Source organism: Aythya ferina (assembly GCF_964211825.1).
Source record: "Aythya ferina genome assembly, chromosome: Z".
Lineage (NCBI taxonomy): Eukaryota > Metazoa > Chordata > Aves > Anseriformes > Anatidae > Aythya > Aythya ferina.
Window position 1 is genome coordinate 68502472 of NC_140299.1, and position 20458 is coordinate 68522929.

A 20458-nucleotide genomic window follows, 5' to 3' on the forward strand; every position below is an offset into this window, starting at 1 on the left:
TGTACAAAATAGTTTGCCTGTGTAGAAAACCACTCTATATACATACAGATATTAGTATTTATTTCTGCATACACATACACGTTTCCATACATGCATAGACTGCATGCATCGCAGATAGATATATTCACATATAGCAGATCCTGGCTGAAAGGCAGCGGGCCACCAATCAGCGGACGAACGCAGGGCAGATGGCTCGAACAGCACGCAGCCAATCAGAGATGCACGGTGAGAAGAGTGCTCCCTCCCTGCAGCAAAATGTCAGCTCCCGGTGTATCACAACGAGTGATTTCTTGTTCCCATGGCCACTGCAGCAGCTGGACACAGAGGCCGGTTTGGGCTGCCAGTCACAAGAGGAGGCGTACTGGGGAGGAGGCAGGGGCGTTCTGCCTGCTGGAGGGTAGGACTGGTGGGAGGTTCTTGGAAGCCTGGGAGCAGTGACAGTGGCCGCTGATGGTCTGCCGCAAGAGGTGTCTCAGTAAGCCGCCTAACCTTCCGGCTGAGCCAAGTCGTCTACAGTCGTCTCCAGGCAGTCAGGGTGGTTTATGTCACGTGAGTTTCAAGACGAGCTTGGGGAATGTCTCTTGTAAGGCAAAGGCAAGGCTGCCTAACGCCCCGTCTGTGGAGCATGTTGCTGTGTGTGGAGCATGTTCGGCTTGCTGTAGCATAAGAATGCTTCTCTCTCAAAGAATTCCTTGCTTCCCTGCTCTGTTGCTCCTTTGCGGCTGGTGTCAGGGAGGACAGTGCTGGGAGCTCGAGGCAGTGCCTTCGGCAGCTCTGCTCTTCAAAGCCAGCAGCGCTTCTGTTCCTCGGCAAAAGGAGCTGTACTTCCTTCTCCCAGAAGTGCTGTTGCAGAAGTTTGGCAGTGCAAGTGAGGACTTTTTCCTGCAAATGCAAGGTAATCTTGGCAGCAGCAGCTGAAATTGCTTCTCTGAGTCCGTTCCACCTCGGCTGCTGTCAGCACTGTGTAAAGAGCATCAGCACTGCACAGCAAGAGAGGTTTCCACTTTCTTTCTTTCTTTCTTTCTTTCTTTCTTTCTTTCTTTCTTTCTTTCTTTCTCTCTCTCTCTCTCTCTCTCTCTCTCTCTCTCTCTCCTTCTCTCTTTCTCTCCTTCTCTCTTTCTCTCTTTCTCTCTTTCTTTCTCTCTGTTTCTTTCTCTCTCTCTTTCTTTCCTTCCTTCCTTGTTTCCTTGTTTCTTTCCTTCCTTGTTTCCTTCTTCCATTGTTTCCTTGTTTTCTTCTTACATTGTTTCCTTCCTTCCTTCCTTCCTTCCTTCCTTTTTTCCTTCTTCCTATGTTTCTACAAAGACCTTACACTTCTCAGAGAAAATCATTGTGGTTTCTTCTTGTTGTTGTTTTTTGGTACGTTGGTTTTTCAGTTGCCAGGGCCATGTGGAGTCCTGGCTTATCATCTCTTTTAACAGTTTTTCCTCTTTGTTGCTGTGTAACCTGAGCCCCTGAAGCAGACTCTGGACTCACTGTTACCAACAACAGCCTGCCTGCTCACACCCTGTGCCCCAAAAAAGCCTGGCCTGAGCTGGTGACATCCACAACATGACGGTGCTGAGACTAGCCCATTGCAGCACCTGCTAGCCTCCATGCAGGCAGACAGGTCCTCTGGCTCCCAAAGGGTTGGCCCTGTTCCTGGAGCAATTTGAGGGACAGAGTCCAAAAGTCCAATCTTACTCACAAAATTTATTATGTCCCTTATGTTCTGTTATTTAGCATAATAAAGTTTGCTTTCATAGGTCAAAAAGCAGTATGAAGAAATGAAACTGGTATATGTTTGTCTAAACTGAGTAACCAAAGGATACACTCATTAGCTGTAGCTTTTGAAAGCTAATCTAAAGAAGCAAAGTAACAAAAAATGCCAAAGTAACAAAAACTGGCCAAGATGCCAGGTCTTGGCCTATGCCTCCAAAACCGCAATCAATTCCACTACAACCCTTTGACAGCCATGGCCGGCAGCCATTCCAACCCCAGTGAAAGGCCCCACTGCCAGGCCAGGCATCCAACAGTGCCAGCACCTGTTGCTCCTATATGCAAGATGAAACAATGGATGAGAATGTCAGGTTGTTTAGAAAGCAGAGGAACTCCTACTAAGAAAGGGGAGGAGAAGAGCATAAGACAGGCTACTCTGAAGTGGCTGGCCCATCAGAAAAGCAGGAAGATGAAGATATGAAGGCATTAATGACTCCTGAAGCATCACCTGGTGCACCTCTGTACTGACATTGGTGTCTGCAGGGAGGTTTCCCACTCTGCTCTCCCAGCTGCTGTTGTGCAGCAGTTTTTTCTATTTTTTTTCCCTTTTTTTGGATGTGCTCTCACAGAGGAACAAACTGCATTGTTCATGGTTTGCCTCTGGGCAGCAGTGGGCCCCTTTTGATGCGGCTGATACCGGCCCTTATTCTCACAGTGGCTACCACTGCAGCCCCTCTACTACCAGAATCTTGCCACATAAACCCAATACACTGGGGCAGCTAGCCTGTACAGTACCAGGGCTTGAATTAACTAATGAAACCCTAAATATGATGGGGTGTAGAAGGGGCTGGGATAACAGTACTACTCTTGGGGGACACCAAGCTGAGTCTAGGGACAGAATGATCACTGGGCAATTATTGTATGTACCTGAGGCAGGGACTATATTGTTGGGAAAGGATTTGATAATGAAACTGGGCATTCAAATAGTAACTTGTTAGACTGGAATAACAGTGTTATTAATGGGTTGCCTTTGAGTGGAAAGAGCCTGAAATGGGGCAGAAGCAACAATACAGATGGACAATTTTATCTCATGGGTTTACAGGGCCACTGAATTTATTTGGGCAAGTTCTAGAACAAATTTTGGAGTAATTCCAACCTCCTGAGGAGGTGTTACTCTTACAATATGTGGATGATATTTTATTGTCAGAACAGAAGAAAGCAGCTGTGAAAGAAGCTACTAACAAACTATTCAACTTTATGGGAAAACAGGGCTTGAAAGTATTGGAAAATAAATTGCAATACATGTAATGAAAAGTCAAGTATTTAGGGCATCTAGTGTTTGAGTGAGAACAGAGGATAAATCCAGAGAGGATTCTGGAATTGTTGAGCTACCCCTACCCAAAGCTAAAAAGAATGAAAAAGTATTAAGACAAAGAAGTTTTTAAGGAATTAAGAGTCACGAAATCCAATGGAAAACAGATACTCCCTGGTGAGAGAAATGCTGAATAAAGTGATGGTGAGGCAAATATTAACTGTTTTGCATCAGTAGGGTCATTGGGAAATTCAAGCAATGTGTGATGCTGTGCTATGGAAATATGTATGTGTAGGATTATATATACTCTGGCTGAGCAAGTATGCAGGAGTTGTATAGTAAGTCAAAAGCTAAATAGGAAAATTAATCACAGTCAGCCCAAAGGGGGGTGAGAACCAGGAATTCAATGCTTCCAAAAGGTGTAGGTAGATTTTACAGAACTCGTAAGAGTAGACAGATTTAAATACTTATTAGTCTTGGTTGATCATTTGTCAGGGTTGTTGGAAGCTTTCCCTTCAGTATCTGCTACTGTGAACATAGTAACTAAAGTAATTCTAGAACAAATAATTCCCAGGTATGGAATTATTGAGAATACTGCCTTTGATCAAGGAAATCACTTTATGTCAGAAATATTGCAAGGGCTAACGTGGACTCTAGGAATTAAGTGGACATTTCACACTCCTTGGCATTCTTCCTCTTCTGGAAGGATGGAGCAGATCAGACAGTAAAGAAACAATTGACTAAACTCTGGAAACTCAGCTTCCCCAGACGAAGTGCTTACCTTTGGAACTTCTATGAATTCAAACTGCACCAAGAAAAGATGTGGGAATTTAATACCTGAGACACTGTGTTAACAAAGACTTTTAAGGTTAAAACTGTTGAAACTATCTATTGTAAACCTTTAACTTCTCCTTAGAAGAATTCATAATGAATTAATGAGTAAAATGGATTGAATTACAGAGAATTAGAGTGTTTTCAGGAAACACTCCCTGGAAGAGGGAGAAAAAGAAGCAGAGGGGTGGGGGATGGAAATAGATAAGGAAAAACAGGATGAGCAGTATAAAATCAGTAAAAACAAAAATCACAGGCCCTCCAGTCATGAGAGAAGAAGAAAAAAAAAAAAAAAAAAAAAAGGAAAAAGAGAAATCAATGGTTGATCAAATTAAACTGTACATATATGGTATAAAAGTGTGTTGAGTAGGTTGTGAACCTGTAGTACTCAGCCAATGAGGAAACAAGGGAGAAATCAGGTGTCAGGTAATAGGGAGTATAGTGTTATGATAAACTTTTACTGTGCACTCCTGCTTGTGGGACACCTGCCATTGCAATCACGAATAAAATAGTTTCACAGAAGATCCTGTCTGAAGAAAATTATTGAGATTTTTTCTCACACAATCATAATTAAACATTATCAAACGTTTATCAAATTAACAAATCTCTCTGTCCTGAATCTAAGACTAGTGGGTTGTTTAAAGGACCCCCTTGCCCAGGACGGAGTAATGTATGGTGGACAACCACTTGTAAAGTGCGAACGTATATACCCAGTCCAAGTGATACCTTAAAGTGGTTAAAGAGCCAAATTAGCATATTTAAAGGAACTGTTCAGTCCAACTGTCAGCTTCTCTAATGTAATCTCATAATTATAACAATTAATAAGGCTGATGACCATATTAACCATACTTTTGGTTTCAGAGCAAATGTGACAGGGAAAGGTCCAGCAGACAGATTTAGGATAGCTATGTGGGAACCATCTTCCAATGTCACTAAAAACAGGGATAGGCTCGAGAAGGGAGCAGGAGGTCCTCTTCAAAATCTAGCAGTTGTCACAATTAAGGAAATAAAAGATCTGAGGCAAACATTTGAAATTGAAATGGGTTATGGGGATGTGAATACCTGGTCAGATATACAGTCCAGAGTCTCAACCACAGCAATTGCTATGCTTGTGCCTCAGGGTGACTGATTGCCCAGATAGTGCCCTTCCAATTGGGGTGGAGCAAGGATTCCCAGGGGATGCAATGTATGATTGCATTGTACCAAGAAAAGACTGCCTGGGGAAATGAGGCCTGTAAGTCTCTCTGTTATTCCCTTCGTTGCATGTCAGAGATAGCAGGATTCCCCCTGTATTCTCCACAGCCGTAAGTAACCATATAGCTTGCTTCTCACTGCACGGCGTGAATGCTACCTGGCATCTGTGAGAATTTGTGTTGTGCACTGGGACCCTGAAATTTACCAAGGACTTGATGGGAAACTACTCAAGACTTGAGATCCCCAGGGCAGATCTCTGGTGGTACTCTGTGGAGGGAAGATCTTACGGTCCACCCTACTATCTAACTGGGTAGGCATCAGTGCACTTGTTCAATTAGCTATACCTTTCGGTCTGGCATTTGAAAGAGAACCATCACATGTATCCAGAAGAAGTAGAAGAAGTTTAGGAATACCATTTGATGAAGGAGTATACATAGATTCATAGAACTCCTAGAGGAGTTCCCAATGAACACAAAGCTGGAAATCAAATTGCTGCAGGTCTGAGTCATCACTGTTCTGGTGGGTAATAATCAACAAGAAATGGGTTGGATCAATTACATTTATTAAAATCAAGAGATTCATAAGTTACACAAGGGATGCAATAAGAGGAATTGCTGAACAACTAGATGCCACCAGTGGAATGGCTTGGGAAAACAGAATAGGATTAGATATGATGCTCACACAGAAGGCAGATGTGTGTGTAACACTCACACAGATGTGTGTGTAACACTGGGCAACCGTTGTTGCACGTCTATCCCCAACAATACTGTCCCAGATGACACAGTAGCTAGGGCATTGCAAGGCTTACCATCCTTGCTTATGAATATTCAGAAAGCTCAGGGACACTTACATCACAGGATGGTTGGAACCTTGGTTTGGTAAATGGAAAGTGATGGTAATGTCCATATGTACATCCTTGATCATAGTAGCAGGAGTTTTGACACCCACTGGTTGTTATATTATCACCTGTGTGAGATAACTGGTCCAGCAGTTAATTGAAAGAGCACTACTGAAACAAACGACCATGAAGCCACCACCTTACTCAGATAAGAAGATATTAGAGGAGATGGAAAGCGAAGGAAGTGAAGAGGAAGATATCTACCAAATTACACCATAGAGAGAGTTTTGCAAAAATCAACAAATTATAAAAGAAGGGAAGGGGAGAACTGTGAGAACAAAAATGTTGTTTTACACAGAATCACAGAATTATTAAGGTTGGAAGAGACCTGCAAGATCATCCAGTCCAACCATCACTCTACTACCAATGTCATCCACTAAACCATGTCCCTAAGCAACACACCCAACCTTTCCTTGAACACCCCCAGGGACGGTGACTCCACCACCTTCCTGGGTAACCTGTTCCAATGCCTGACTGCTCTTTCTGAGAAGAAATGTCTCCTAATTTCCAACCTGAACCTCCCCTGGAACAACTCGAGGCCATTCCCTCTAGTCCTATCACTAGTTACCTGTGAGAAGAGGCTGACGCCCAGCTCCCCACACTTTCCTGTAAAGTAGTTGCAGAGAACAATAAGGTTTCCCGAGCCTCCTCTTCTCCAGACTAAAACTTAAAACCTCATTCATCATGTGTAGGAGACTGAAGTACATAAGCTCCAGAGATAGCCCTAAAATTGTAATTTTCCAGCTTTTCACTACAGTACAGAGGGAACATGGCAGTAGTTTGGCTAATCAGAGCTGCCCACAGAACACTGCAGGATTCAGCAGGATTTCTGAAAGGGAACATCAGGAGTCACAAAGGCAAACCCACTCATGAGATTGTCTTTGCCCAAGGACCTGGGTGTACTTTGTGAGTGATGTGAAAGGGTAGAGATATCAGGTATGTACCTCAAGGACGCTTAATCTTGGGAAGAATATAGTCTGTAATCTGAATTATGTGTTGCCGGAAGACACTGCAGAACTAATGACAGGTCATCTTTGCAAGGAACCAGGAAAGTGCAACAATCTAAGCTGATGCTGGCATCCGTCCTGTTTCTCCTGTTCTGAGTGACCACCTTGGCAGAATGAGGCCAAAGTCCTTGCTGCTTCTTATGGACTTTTTGGGAGAGGCTTATAGGATGGGGAAAATATATCTGTTAAGGACAGGGAATAATGGTGATGAGAATGTACATATCTGTGTGTTGGATGGAACAATGATCAGATCATACAAATGTACTAGAGTATGTGGAATCTGAATATGACACAAATAGCATGGTGTAAAGGGTGGAGGTTATGCTGCATCTGGCTGGGATGGAGTTAACTTTCCCAACAGCAGCCCATACAGTGCTGTGCTCTGCACTTGTAGCTAGAACAGCACTGGTATCACACTAGTGTTGTGTCTATTGCTGAGCAGTGCTGGCACAGCAACAGGATTCTCCCCAGCTGGACAAAGCCAGCAGGCTGGAGGTGGCAAGAGGTGGGGAGAAGGCATCACCAGGGCAGCTGAGCTAAAATGACCAAAGAAATATTCCATACTATGTGGTGTCACACTCAGCAATAAAATGTGGGAAAAGGGATGGAAAAGAAGGGAAAGGAGAGAGAGAAAAGGAAGGAGAAAGAGAAGGAAAAGGGGAAGAAAAAGCAGAAGAGAAAAAGGAAGGAAAGGAGAAGGAGACAGAGAAGGACAAGGACAAGGACAAGGACAAGGACAAGGACAAGGACAAGGACAAGGACAAGGACAAGGACAAGGACAAGGACAAGGACAAGGACAAGGACAAGGACAAGGACAAGTTGTCCTCCCAAATAATTGTTACACATACTGAGGCCCTGCTTCCCAGGACATGACTAAACATCACTCATTCATGGGAAATAGAGAATAATTGCTTCTTCTATCTCTTTGCTTCTTCACAGCCTTTTCTCTCTCTCTCTCTCTCTCTTTCTCTTTCTTTTCCCTTTAATTAAATTCTCTTTATCTTAACCTGTGAGCCTTTTCCTTTCTCATCACACTTTCTTCCCTATCCCTTTCCCTTGAGGAGGCGGGGTGAGAGAGTGGTTCTGGTAGAATTTAGCTGTCCAGGAGGGTGAAATTACCATAAGGATTCCGTACAAACTGTGGTTTTATTGTAACTTCATGTCCCATTTACAACGGTAAAAATTGAGTCATTCTTAGAAATCCAGCAGGGGGCGATATTTTTCTACAAACAAGCACAGATGCGGCCCCCCCCCCCCCCCCCCTTTTTATTTCCCCTTTTATTATTATTATTTTTAAAAAAAAAATCTGCTCGTAAACTCACCTGAACAATGGACCAATTCCGTCTGGACGTTGTGTTATTCAAGCCATTTTTGTAAGTAAGGACTGTGATTCTAAGTTTATTAACCCTTTTGTTGTAACAGCACTGATTGCACAAAAATAAAGTAGGACTTCTTTCGTCCTAACAACATATTATAAACACTAGCAGTAAAGCTGGCACTCCATCACGCAGCAGTGGAGGCTAGAAGATGTGAAGGCACACCTACCTCCTCATCTGGGTGCACTGTGGCCCACCTGGATTTCAAGAGCAGGCTGCATGCTACTCATCCCTTAACACGCATACATTGCTGTATTCCTGATAAACACTAGATGGCAGAAATTTTGAGTAAGTCATGACCCCGGTTGAGCTGATTTAGCAATTTTCAGTATGTAATATTTCATCCTCATAATATACACAAGGAATGCTGTGTTTCAGGATACAAATCTGTTTTATCTATCTATCTATCTATCTATCTATCTATCTATCTATCTATATGCTTTAATTACTTTTGATGGTATTCATGAGACAATATCAGGTCCAGAAATTTCACTGGTCTTTTCTATGATGCTGAATGAATTATTGGGGTCAGAACTAATTTGTTCTTCAAATATATCTGTAGCTCTTTATCAGTGCATTCAGCACTACAGTTAGCTCTCATACACTTCATAAAGTTTTCTGTGTCACTCATCTACTACAAACTTTGATACTTTACATATATATGCACATATATATATATCACCTTGTGAATTTAAATTGGATTCAAAATTATCTTGTTTTGCTAATATCCTTCTTCTGTGGAAAGGTTATTCAAGATTCTACTTGCAAAATTTACAAAATCTACATCATTAAGCATAAATAAAAAGTTGATAAACTATGGTTATATTCATGTACAGTATACACAGATGGACTTCATTCATAGAGAAGCCCATAAAATTAAACACAAAATGGTGACCTTACTGAAGGATTCCTGCAGAATTGCTGCAGTGCAATAAGGACAGTACATGCTACATAATTCTGTGTTTTTTGAAAAGATGCAGAAACATACAGTTCTCTATTAAACACTGAAGTTGTTGGGTAGTTTCTACAGACAACTCTTTGCAAACGATATGGAATTCTATTTTTCTCTATAAGGTAGCAAGAACAGAGAAAAATCTTAATTTATGGGCAGTTTAGGGGCTGGCAATCTCCCTAATTTTTTTTAATAAGGGAATTGTTCACATGGTAAAACATAAAGCATCAATCATGCTTTTATTTTATATATGCGGATATTTATTCTGCTTTGAATGCACTTACACTGTTCCACTGCTATTGCACTATTTCCTGTGCAACTTCATGGCATAAATGCTTGATAGAATAAAACATGAGAAATTTCAAGAACCCATTGAAGACTTCCTGCCCTCTGTTGAACATGGGATGAAAACTCTTTTTGAGATATTTCTTTGTGTCTTGGAAAGTTAACAGTAGTTCCACAGAAATACTGGGTCAAAAGTTCATTTCAACTTTGCTCAAAGATTTCTGATGGTGTTTGTGAAAATTACAATATGAGGTGTGTATAGCTGTGATAATCTTTTTTTTTCCCATCTGGGCAATAGCCAACTAGTGGAAGAACAGGTGTGAGCCTTCAGCTCCCTGCTATCATGTCAGAATTGTGGTAAGGGAAGGTGCATTAAGCAGTGAATTATGTTCTGGTGTTATCACGGATTCGCCTCTCTGCAATAAGAACACAAGGGGGCGCCGGTTACCTTGTGAAGACATTTGTTTTCAGAAACAACTGTCTAGGTTTGGGGTTGGAAAAGCTAGAGGTAAACATACTGCCCTGAAGAGCTGTAGGCTGGAAACTGAAGTGATAAGATCAAGGTAAACAATATAGATGAAAGCACTGAGAGAGTTATTTATAAAAGCTGCCTTAACAGAACTGAAGTTACAGATAGGTATTTTGTCTTTACTGTTTGCAGCCTCCTTCATGCTTTCTTTGCCATTTGAAGTCAAAGACAATAACATAAAAAAGGATCCAATCTTGTAGCACCATTACAGTAGATTCTAGACATTTGGATAAAGCAGCTGTGGTAGCTCTTCTGGATGAGGCTCTTGCAAAGTCACCACTGTTCAGAAATAACACTGGAAATCCTTCTTCTCCTCAAATTCTGGATGTAGTTTCCTACTCCCATTTGTCCTGGTTTCCAACCTCTCATTAATGAAAATATACTTATCCAGGTGAAGTTAAATATGTATACAAATGAATTCTTGTATCCTATTCTGCAGCAGAAGCTGGATGTGGTAGAGTGTGCATTGTGTTTGTGGGGATATTTTTGGAGAATAAATTAGCAGCCAATACAGAAATGATAGCATCAATTTGCTGCATTATGTGTATCGTACATGAAAATAGGGGATCTGCACAGGTGAGTAGCCAGGAACCCAAATCACCTTCCAGTTACTTTAGAAAATGCGGTACATTGCTTGAAGAAATACTGCCTATAAATTAAAATTTATCCAGATTCAGTATTTATCCAGAATTTATCCACTTTGAGAAAAGGAGAAGACATTTAAACATACACACGAGCAATTATTTGTGCTCTTAATTTCTTGTGAGTCATATATATCTATTAGTAAGTTTTTTGACTGTAAAACAAGGGTGTAAGAAATGTTGAATTTATTTACAGAAAGTATAGCTACTCTTGCTCTGTAGAGGAATAGAAGAGACATTTGTGTTTCTGCCTTTTTATTTATTGTGGTTAAAGAAAGATACATTTTGAAGTGGGAAAGATAATAAAAGAATGATTTGATAATATATTAATTTTAAAATACATTAAATACATTCTTAACAAGACATTTCAGAATTACTTATGTGCTCACACACATAGCTATATACCTATGAATCAACCAATAAACCATTTTGTATACACATATGCACACAGGTCTGCAGCGGAAATAAGCAAGTTTTATCAGGTGATGGAAAAGGAGGGAATAACTGAAACAGTTTTCCTTCTGTACGTGCAGACTTTCTTCCAATTCCTTCTTGTTCTTCAGCAATCAGAAGTACTTTTAGTACCATTATTAACCTTACCTTGTCTTTCTTGAATACTATTTTCCTTCTTGAATGGCAACAAGTAGTCACTCAAATTCCACTTCTTATCCAATTATATCCATCTTGTTTCTCCTTACTCTCCAGTTTGGTATGTATTTCAGCACTAGAAAATCTTGCAGCTCTAAACACAGATGTAGCAGTGAACATAAATAGTAAACCCCCATAACTTAAATAAGAAATTAATCTTAATCACTTAATAGTGTGGAAATAATTAATCAGAAATACTGCAATTTATCCCTCAATGACTAAAGATCAACATGCAAAATTAACAGAAGTCATGAATAAAACTGCTTCTAATTACAACAAAAGTACTTGGTATTAGGGAGCATAGTCATATCATGACTATCAAAAACTGAGTATTTTTTAAGTGCTAGCATGAGTACAATCATGCTAACAACCATGACTACACATCATGCATGAGTACAATCATGCTAACAATCTAAGAAATTACTTTGTTATGAAAGTATTTTAAGAAACTAACCAACAGTGAACCCAATATTCAAACTGACATAATTTAATCAAGGTATGACTTCGTATTATTCTGTATTTAAATTTATACTCAGTAAGACAAGCCAGCAAAACCTCTGTGATTTACTGGGGTAAAAAAAAAAAAAAAAAAAAAAAAAAAAAAAAAAAGTGAAAAGCAATCGGTCGTTGAAAGCTTGGAATATAGTGCTTTGTCTGAGGAGCATTACTTGTTTTGATTTATGTGGTAGGTCTGTGTGTGCTATGAGAAGTTATAATACTTCTCCGATAAAGAAGATTTGCAGCTGATTTGGATGAGGATAGGCTTTTGTATTCCAGAGCAATTTTGACAGCTACTCGTAAGACAAGTCAATAGACTGAAACAGTTTTTCATTTGTGCCGTAATTATAAAAGTATGAAACATTTGATACTTTGAAAGTACCAATCTTTGTTCTGTGCCTTTTCTCACCTCCCTGCATCTCTCAATTGTGATAAAAATTATCAAGTAGCCATCATAGAAGAGCAAAATCAATGCTATACACAACACGTAGTTGGTTGAAAACAGACATTTTAAGTTTCAAATCCAGTCCAGAGGGAAACAGGGATCACTATAGATACAAAGTTTCTGATTCCTCTCCCATGTTTTTCTGAACGTACTCTATGTTACTAATTTTCAATTACTTTTTCTTTCTTTTTTTTTTTTTCCCTCTAATGATATTTTCTTTTTTTGGACAACCTTTGTGCTATATTGACAGTATGTTTCCATGATAAGAGAAGCCCAGCTTGCCAACTGCTGTTTAATCTTGCTAATTAATGAAGGTTCACCCACTGGTCTGCCTCATGGAGCACTTCTGTGTTGAATTCCCAAGCTCCCTCCTGGGTAAAGTCTCTCCTCCGGCAACACACTGAGGCCTCCACATTCCCTCTGGTGCTGTGTCAAAGGGAGAGCAGTGAGTATATGCACTATGAAAAAGGAGTATTTGTTAGAATGGTCAGTGAAGCACAATACCTGTGCATTTTGAATGACTATAGTTCATAAAATAAAAGTTATAAATAGACCTTGTTAAGAGGAAACTCAATTACACTGCAGAATCTTCATCCTAAACAGAGACAGAACAGTAGTTATGCTGACACCCAGCAAGGTCGGAGTCTCACGCCAGGACTTTGCCTTCCCCTTACTTGTAATTCTGCCCAATCTAGCTTTTGGCAAGAAAGACAAGAATAATTTTCTTTGTTCTTGTTCAGCTCTTTTCTGCTGCTAATCACCCTTCTGTACATATCAGGACACCTTTAACATAAATTTTAAATATATACACCCACAAAACAAGTAAACCCAGTTAACCTTACTTGAAACACAGTTATTGAGAATGTTTCTCATGATACAGTATTTGTAATTTGTAGTGTCTGTGTATAGTAGCACTACTGTTTCTACAGTGCAGCTGCTTCCTGCAGAAGTAATGAGATTTTGCTATTTTCACAGAATATACTGATTTCTGTGTATTTAGTTGAGGATAAGGCTTATTGCTTAGGCTCTATAAGTGTATTACTAAAACATTACTGAAGTTGGAGCTGCATCAAAAATATTCACTGTTGCTAAAATATACTTTTTTTCAGAAGGGCCAAGTACAAACTTTTCAAAATGTTTAAAAGTTTCCACTTCTTGGTCTAGTCCAGGAAACCTAAAAAAATTTGGAATGTTGAACGAAAGGATGTTGGGTTTCCAATCCATTCTTACTTGAATTAAATCCAGTTTAAATTAGGAGACAAAATGGAATGTCTAGCTCACTAAAAAAAAATACCTAAACAGTTGTTCTTCTGATACATTCTGGTAGTTGATAGCATTGTTTAATGTCTGATTACAGTCAAAAGCATCCTGTAACATGCTCTCTTTTGCAATGAATGGTGCTGTATTTCATTTAGTTAACTGGGCTTTAGTTAGTTCAGTTAATACGAACACTGAAACTTATTCATGATCCGCTGTTGAAATGCATTGTTTTCAGAGTGAAGGATATAAAAAACAAGCTTGCATGTCAGTACAGATCCACGTGTTTCTTGCTTGGGTTGTTTTACCAGGAATCACCTTTTTTACCAGTTTGAAGTTACAAGGCAGGAGTAGCCTATGTTTGCATTACGACAGTAATATTTGTTTCTGAAGAGGGCCAGACAAAGCATATTTTTGATTGATGGAGTGCTTTTTGAAAAATGCAACTGTTATCTGAAAAGAAAAAGTTCACTTGTCTCTGATCTGTTACTAAAAACTTGATTCTCAAATGGAATTTTGTGAATTATTTTCCTTTTAAATTTGGAGTTGTCATTTTTTGTTTCTAATTTTTGAGACCTATTCTAATTTAGCTGCTTCATGAACCAACATGGAAGAGTTAGGCTTCTGCAGCAATTTCGGAAATAAAGAAGGCTGCCTGTCCACAACTGCTAGGCTGTTCTGAGTCACTCGCTGGTCTCTCATAATACAGACTACAAAATTCAGCAACATAATCAAAACTTATCTCAAAACGAAAAAGCTGTCAGAAAATATCTATGAAATATTAGTATGCAAGTGTAAAATGATTTATTTATTTATTTCTTAAATTCAAAGGGGAAAGAAAAAAAAAATTGCTTTCTTAAATGGTATTGAGAGTTTTAAACATTTAACCTGTACCCAATCTGAGACAAGAAATACACGACCCATTCCATTATCATATGATTAATGAATATAAGTTGGAAAGAAAAAAGAAAAGGAAAAAAAAAAAAGAAAAAAAAAAGAAAAAAGAAAAAAAAAAAGGAACTAGAGTTTAGAGGAGAGAGAAAAGTATTATAAGTATACACATAGAAGTCCCAACCCAAACAGTCTTAGGACATGCAAACTATCCTTTAGACACAAACTTTTATTTTGTAAGACCCAGGGCCACTACTTATAATACTCTAAATCTGGGCTTTCCTGGTACTTGCACTGCATTCTGTATCTACCACTTCGTAGGAATAAAAACTAAAATGTATTGTCTAGGAACTGATAATCAAGACAGCATATTCCCTGAAAATCTGCGATCACCAGTCATAACCTGCCTTAAGACAGGAGTAAAGTGCACTGTGATACTCTTCCTAAGCCATAGCTGTAGGAGGTATAGAAAAGGTGTCTTCTAAACAGAATAGCATTTTCTGGTGAACACTGAAAAAAAAAAAAAAAAAAAAGTTTTAGTTTTAAAAATCTTGTGGTTTAAAATGTTAGCAAAACTACCAAAAAGATCAGAATTTTTCTTTTGATGATTTTCTTTTGATGCCAAGCCTAAATTTTGATCTTGACATACACAGAAAACACAGACTATTGAAAGTAGCAGATGTGTTATTTTATGAAGTTCAGAGAGTACACTGGATATTTAATAACCTCTTTTTTACATTTAGGATAACATGATCTTCAAATGGGTCTATTCTACCTGGAATTGAAAGAGTTTCTGTGGAAAGCACGACAACATACAGTTATTATGATGCAAAGAAAATGTGCATCAGTCGGTACAAAGCATGATCCGTTCTGTTATTTTTGGTGCTGAGGTGATTTTGAGGCAATGAGACAGAAATGTGGAGCCAGTTCCATTGGCAGTGTTCAGATATCACACTAGTGGTACGATTTCCTTTGGACTTTAATTTTGTGTACACGATTTAAACTTGTTCCCTTTAAAGTAATGAATAATGGTACTCTAGCAAGTTCACTAAGCTCCGCCAAAACAATATATAAATGTCAGGTAATACAAAGGCCTAAGTTCTCTTTTAAGTTTTGAGAAATAGGAGTTTTTAACTTTGCATGAACAAGAATTTTGTCATCTCTGGTTGTTAGGGACTAGAAGGAGCACTCGTTTTACAGCAAACACAGGTCAAACTCAGTACTTAAGAAAACAATCCTAAAGCGTTAGACACATGAGACATGAAGAGTTGTCACTGCAAATGGACTGCTGGAAATGTATAAAACCTGCAGTCAATTTTTGCTTTGTTCCACTTTATTTACTTTTTAATAGCACTGCTGCTCCTGATCATGACTCTCATTTTAGATTTTTTCAAAGCAAAACTATTTTTGTTAGGTAATATCATATATAGAATGAGGATATGAATTTTATCATTCCAGAAATATGATAAAATCATTTCATCATTCAAATCATTTAATCAAGAAAATTTTCCTTTTTTTGTGGTTCCCTTTACAGCAGTCATGAAACATTTGTCGTAGTTTTAACACTGATGGGCAGCTAGGCAACACACACTCGCTCTCTCACTCCCCTTCCTGAACAGGAAAGGAGGAGAAAGCAAAATAAAACTTCTTCTGGCTTGAGATAAGGACTGTGAGATCACTCACCGATTACTGCCATGGGCAAAACAGACATAGGGAGATTAATGTAATTTATTGCCTATCACTAGCAGATTAGAGCAGTGAGAACTAAAAGCAAACTAAAAACACCTTCCCTCCCCCATCCACCCTCTTCTAGTTTCTCCCCCTGAGCAGTGCAGGGCAACAAGGAATGGCGGTCAGTCTGCAACACTTTGTCTCTGCCGCTCATTCGTGGTCACTGCCCCTGCTCCACCAGGGGCTCCTCCACCCATGGGGGGGCTGCAGCGTGGAGATCTGCTCCATGTGGGACCCATGGGCTGTAGGGGGACAGCCTGCTCCACCAGGGGCCTCTCCCTGCACAGCCCGCAGGGGAACTGCTGCTGCCTGCCTGGAGCACCTCCTGCCTTCCTGCTGCACTGCCCATGGGGGCTGCAGGGCTGGCTCTCACCCCTCTCTCCCAGCTGCTGTTGCCCAGCACTTCTTTCCCTTCTTTAACTCTGCTCTCCTGGAGGCCCACCCAGCGTCATTCCCTGGCTCATCTCTGGCCAGTGGTGGAACCCTTTTGGAGCTGGCTCCGCTCTGACATGGGGCAGCTGATGAGCTCTGCTCACAGAGGCCACCCCTGCAGCCCCCCACTACCAAAACCTCACCATGTAAACCCAACACAACCTTCTTCAAGACTGTTTCACTGATTTATTTATTTATTTATTTAAGATTGGAAAAGTACCAGTGAAATGCAGCTACAACATTTCTTTAGTGGGTACTCATTCATCGACTACTATGGTATTCTCATTGCTCAAAATCCTTTACCTGACAGTTCTTACCAGAAAGTACAAACATTAAAAATGTGTATGTGTGTGTAGAGGGGAGAGAGTATATAATCAAGAGTATGGGCAAAAAATTATAAATGGAATTATTCCTCATGAAGGCTGCCAACTGACAACTCAATTTCTCTGTACACAGGTACAGGCAAGGCAGTGAAATGCTCAATGCTTATCCTGTCCCCTGACAGACTCCTCAGACCTTCCCAGCCCTTTTCTTTCTGCATCTCTACACTAACTTTTTCAGAGTAAGTTAAACTGTTTGTCATTTGAGTAACAAAAGATAATCTGAAGGAGTCCATCCTTCAGCATTTACACAATGAATAACCACTTGCCACATTAACTCAAAGATGGGGCCAGAGAAATAGCATTTCAAGATGTCTGTAAAGACTAAACCTGTTCCAAATGCCCATTACAATGTAGAATTTGCCTCTGCCGCAAACAGACAAGAAAGATGACAATATGTTGGCATAGCAGGTTTTTAGGTCAACAGCTATGCCAACATCTTGCCTCCTCTCCAGCTCTGCATAAAGGAACTTCTTGGAAAGGCACCTGTGGGAATTGTATAATTTCTTACTGCAATTAGTTTGATCTGAAATAGAAAAACAAAATTCAGGTAGAAGCTTCATATTTATGTAAAACACATGAATATCAATCTCACAGTGCAGTGTACAGTAACTTTCATGTGAGATGGTTTTCACACTTCAGCCTACATGATCTCAAAAAAGCCCTGTCAAAGGGCCTTGTTTGGACTTCTGTGCCTTGGACAGTTGCAGAGCAGAGTCAGTGGTTACTTAACTATTTTTCATAAAGAAACAATGTATTAAGGACTCTTCTTACCTATGCATCGACAAAATCCAACGTGGAAGACAGGAGATGTAGAAAAATATCCTCTATACAGAAACAGAAGCATATTCTGAGGTCCTGTTATTTAATATATATATATATATATATTTTTTTTTTTTTTTTAATTTGGTCAGTCTCTTCATCCAAGATCTACCTAAAAAAAAGTGATGGCAAAGCAATAGACTTAGAACACAAACATTTACAGTTATATATTAGCAGCCTATTCCATACTTAGAAATTATACTTCCACCTTCGTGTAATCTATTTCCATTTGCATGTATACATGTGGAGGGTTTTTTGGGGGCAGCATTTGCCAGGGAGAATTTTCAGGAGGAAAGTGGTTGGCATTAAGCACACAAAGCCAATTTATTTTGCCCTTTGCACCACACTTACACTTTTTGGTTGTTGATGTTGTTGTTCTTGCTGGTTTGTTTTTAATTTTACATAAAAGAAGGTAAAAATAGATGTTTGAATGTATTTCTGCTATCATGTACCTTGTACTATACAAAATGATTGAAATGTAGGAGGCTAATAAGTTTGACATTTGGTAACTAAAAAACATCAGCTACGTTGGTCATTTGAAATCCTATACATACAAACGTTTACTGATCAGACGATTATTTCTGTTTGTACCTTTAATTTTCATTTTCAAGCTCTGTATTAAAACTTGATGCTTAATGCTATAGGGGAGGGGAGGGGAGGGAAGGGGAGATTTATTTACATTGGCTGCACCACTGCAATAAGAAGGAGTGCATTCAAGGTCACAAGACAACATTTTATAAGTAACCTGTCTCAGGATGGGAAAGAAGTTTAGTTGTTCAAAATGCAAAGCGATTTTTAAGTACAAAATGCTTATTTTATACAAAGTTATGGATATATGGAAAAAACATGCTTCTTTGCCTTCATTTGCCTAGTTTGTCTTTGCCAAACCTTTCTGCCCTTAGAATTTTGGTTTTAAGTATCTTCAAAGCAGGCATGCTTACATACAACTTTTCTTCACCATAACCTTTTTATCTTATATTATATTTATCTTATATTAGCTTATATTTATAATTTATCTTATAAATTAGTACAGTTATGAGAAACTTCTGCAATATCTTCTGCAATATTTTCTTAAACTCCCAACTTTTCAAAGACTTTCTTGTCTTGAAAACTGCCTATATTTGGGACCTGATTCTGCAGAATATTTGCATGTAAGTGTACTCACATCAGCAGAGGGTTTTTATACATGACATGACATACAATAAACAAGAATTAAACTAAACCGCAGTGTCAGCAGACAAGATCAGGGTGTGTTAACACTGATGTTCTCTGACCTGCCACTCTGATGTCTCATACAATCACTTCTGTCCTAATGAAGCCTGTTGTTTTGGAGGGCAGTGTATAAACTGAAGCTTAGTCTGGATTTAAGCCAAGGGAGGTATTATTTCAAAGCTGCACATCCTAGCTGTACCACTAACCCAAAGAGTCCGGATTTGGCATGCTGTGATGATCCAAAATCTACTAATCAGGTCAAACCACTGGCAAGGTTATGCTTTGCAGCAGTAACAGGCTGCCTCTGGAAGTTAACATCCCATTTCAAAATCAGCTCATGAAACTGAAAGCAGAGCTCTATGACTTGCAGAACTACAATTAGCATCTTGCAGGACAGGGCATTTCTGGCAGTCTACTGATAAAACACAAAGTCTCTTGTGAAAGAATAAAAGAAGATGTGAAAAATCTATGGAGACCTATGGGAAAAAAAAATGCTATTTTGTAGATTGTGTTGCTTCTCCAGGGACCCTAAGAGATAACAAGATAAAAAGGTAAACTCCCGGCAATACATTAAATACTACCAAAAGCAAAAAGCAAATCAGCTGTTGAAAGACCCATTTTCTGATAAAGTAGAAAATTTAATTTTGACTGAAAAAAATAGAGGTGGGAAGGCTGAATGTAGTCAGTAGATTTTTCTTAACGACTTGCCATTTTTACCTATTTGCTCCCTTAAAAAGTTCATTAGCAGTATGCAGCTTCTCCTCAGTATGGTCAGACAAGAATAAGACAGGGGAAAGCAAACAGGCTACAGGCTGACTATGTTAATGCATTAAAACCTTTCCCTCTCAGGCTGCTGACGTACAAAAGCAAGGCCGTATACATAAGGATCTTGAAACAAAGGCAAAGCTCCATACAAACATTGCATGCTAAGCTTTTTGGAAGGGAGAAGGGAAGGGAGAACCAACTGTGGTTAATCAGATTCCCTGCGACCTTGCAGCAGAGAACACAAAGATGCCTTCCAACCCCCTGCATCCCCGTCATGCTGTGTATAGACCTGCTCTGAGCAGGTTTAGACAACCAATATTTGAAGTGCTGGCGGCCGCCTGGAGCTTGTGGGAGCTCTGTGATACAGCTCCCACCATCAGAACCAGCACCTGAACTGGAATTAGCAGTGTATGTGTGAGGGAAAACACCAGCAGAAAACAGGCAGCCTTACAGGCACAGTTTAATCCCTGTAATTATGCAGGTCTGGTAATGTAAAGGTCCGCAAATAAATTCTGAAGCTCCATAAAACTGGAGTTTGGGACATTCCCTGAAGGATCTTTGTTTTAAAAACAAGTATTTTGGCAGCCTCTGACATGTATTATCCATTTCAGTGTATTTTCTCACTAATTATAGAGAGACGATGCCTAATTTCCT

The 20458-nt window shown here is 39.5% G+C and overlaps 2 long non-coding RNA genes across 2 annotated transcripts in view; one reads left to right on the forward strand and one right to left on the reverse strand.

The window, feature by feature from the left end:
• Positions 1–20458, forward strand: part of LOC311426738 — a 25712-nt gene continuing 5254 nt past the window's right edge. Inside the window, exons 1-5 of the long non-coding RNA XR_014686992.1 lie at positions 1–549; positions 687–895; positions 12629–12759; positions 15206–15422; positions 17082–17187. This is a non-coding gene — a long non-coding RNA (uncharacterized lncRNA). The remainder of the gene's footprint in view (positions 550–686; positions 896–12628; positions 12760–15205; positions 15423–17081; positions 17188–20458) is intronic.
• Positions 10968–20458, reverse strand: part of LOC311426737 — a 19945-nt gene continuing 10454 nt past the window's right edge. The window contains exons 2-4 of the long non-coding RNA XR_014686991.1: positions 17780–17935; positions 12639–12740; positions 10968–11465 (exon numbers count right to left, since the gene is read on the reverse strand). This is a non-coding gene — a long non-coding RNA (uncharacterized lncRNA). The remainder of the gene's footprint in view (positions 11466–12638; positions 12741–17779; positions 17936–20458) is intronic.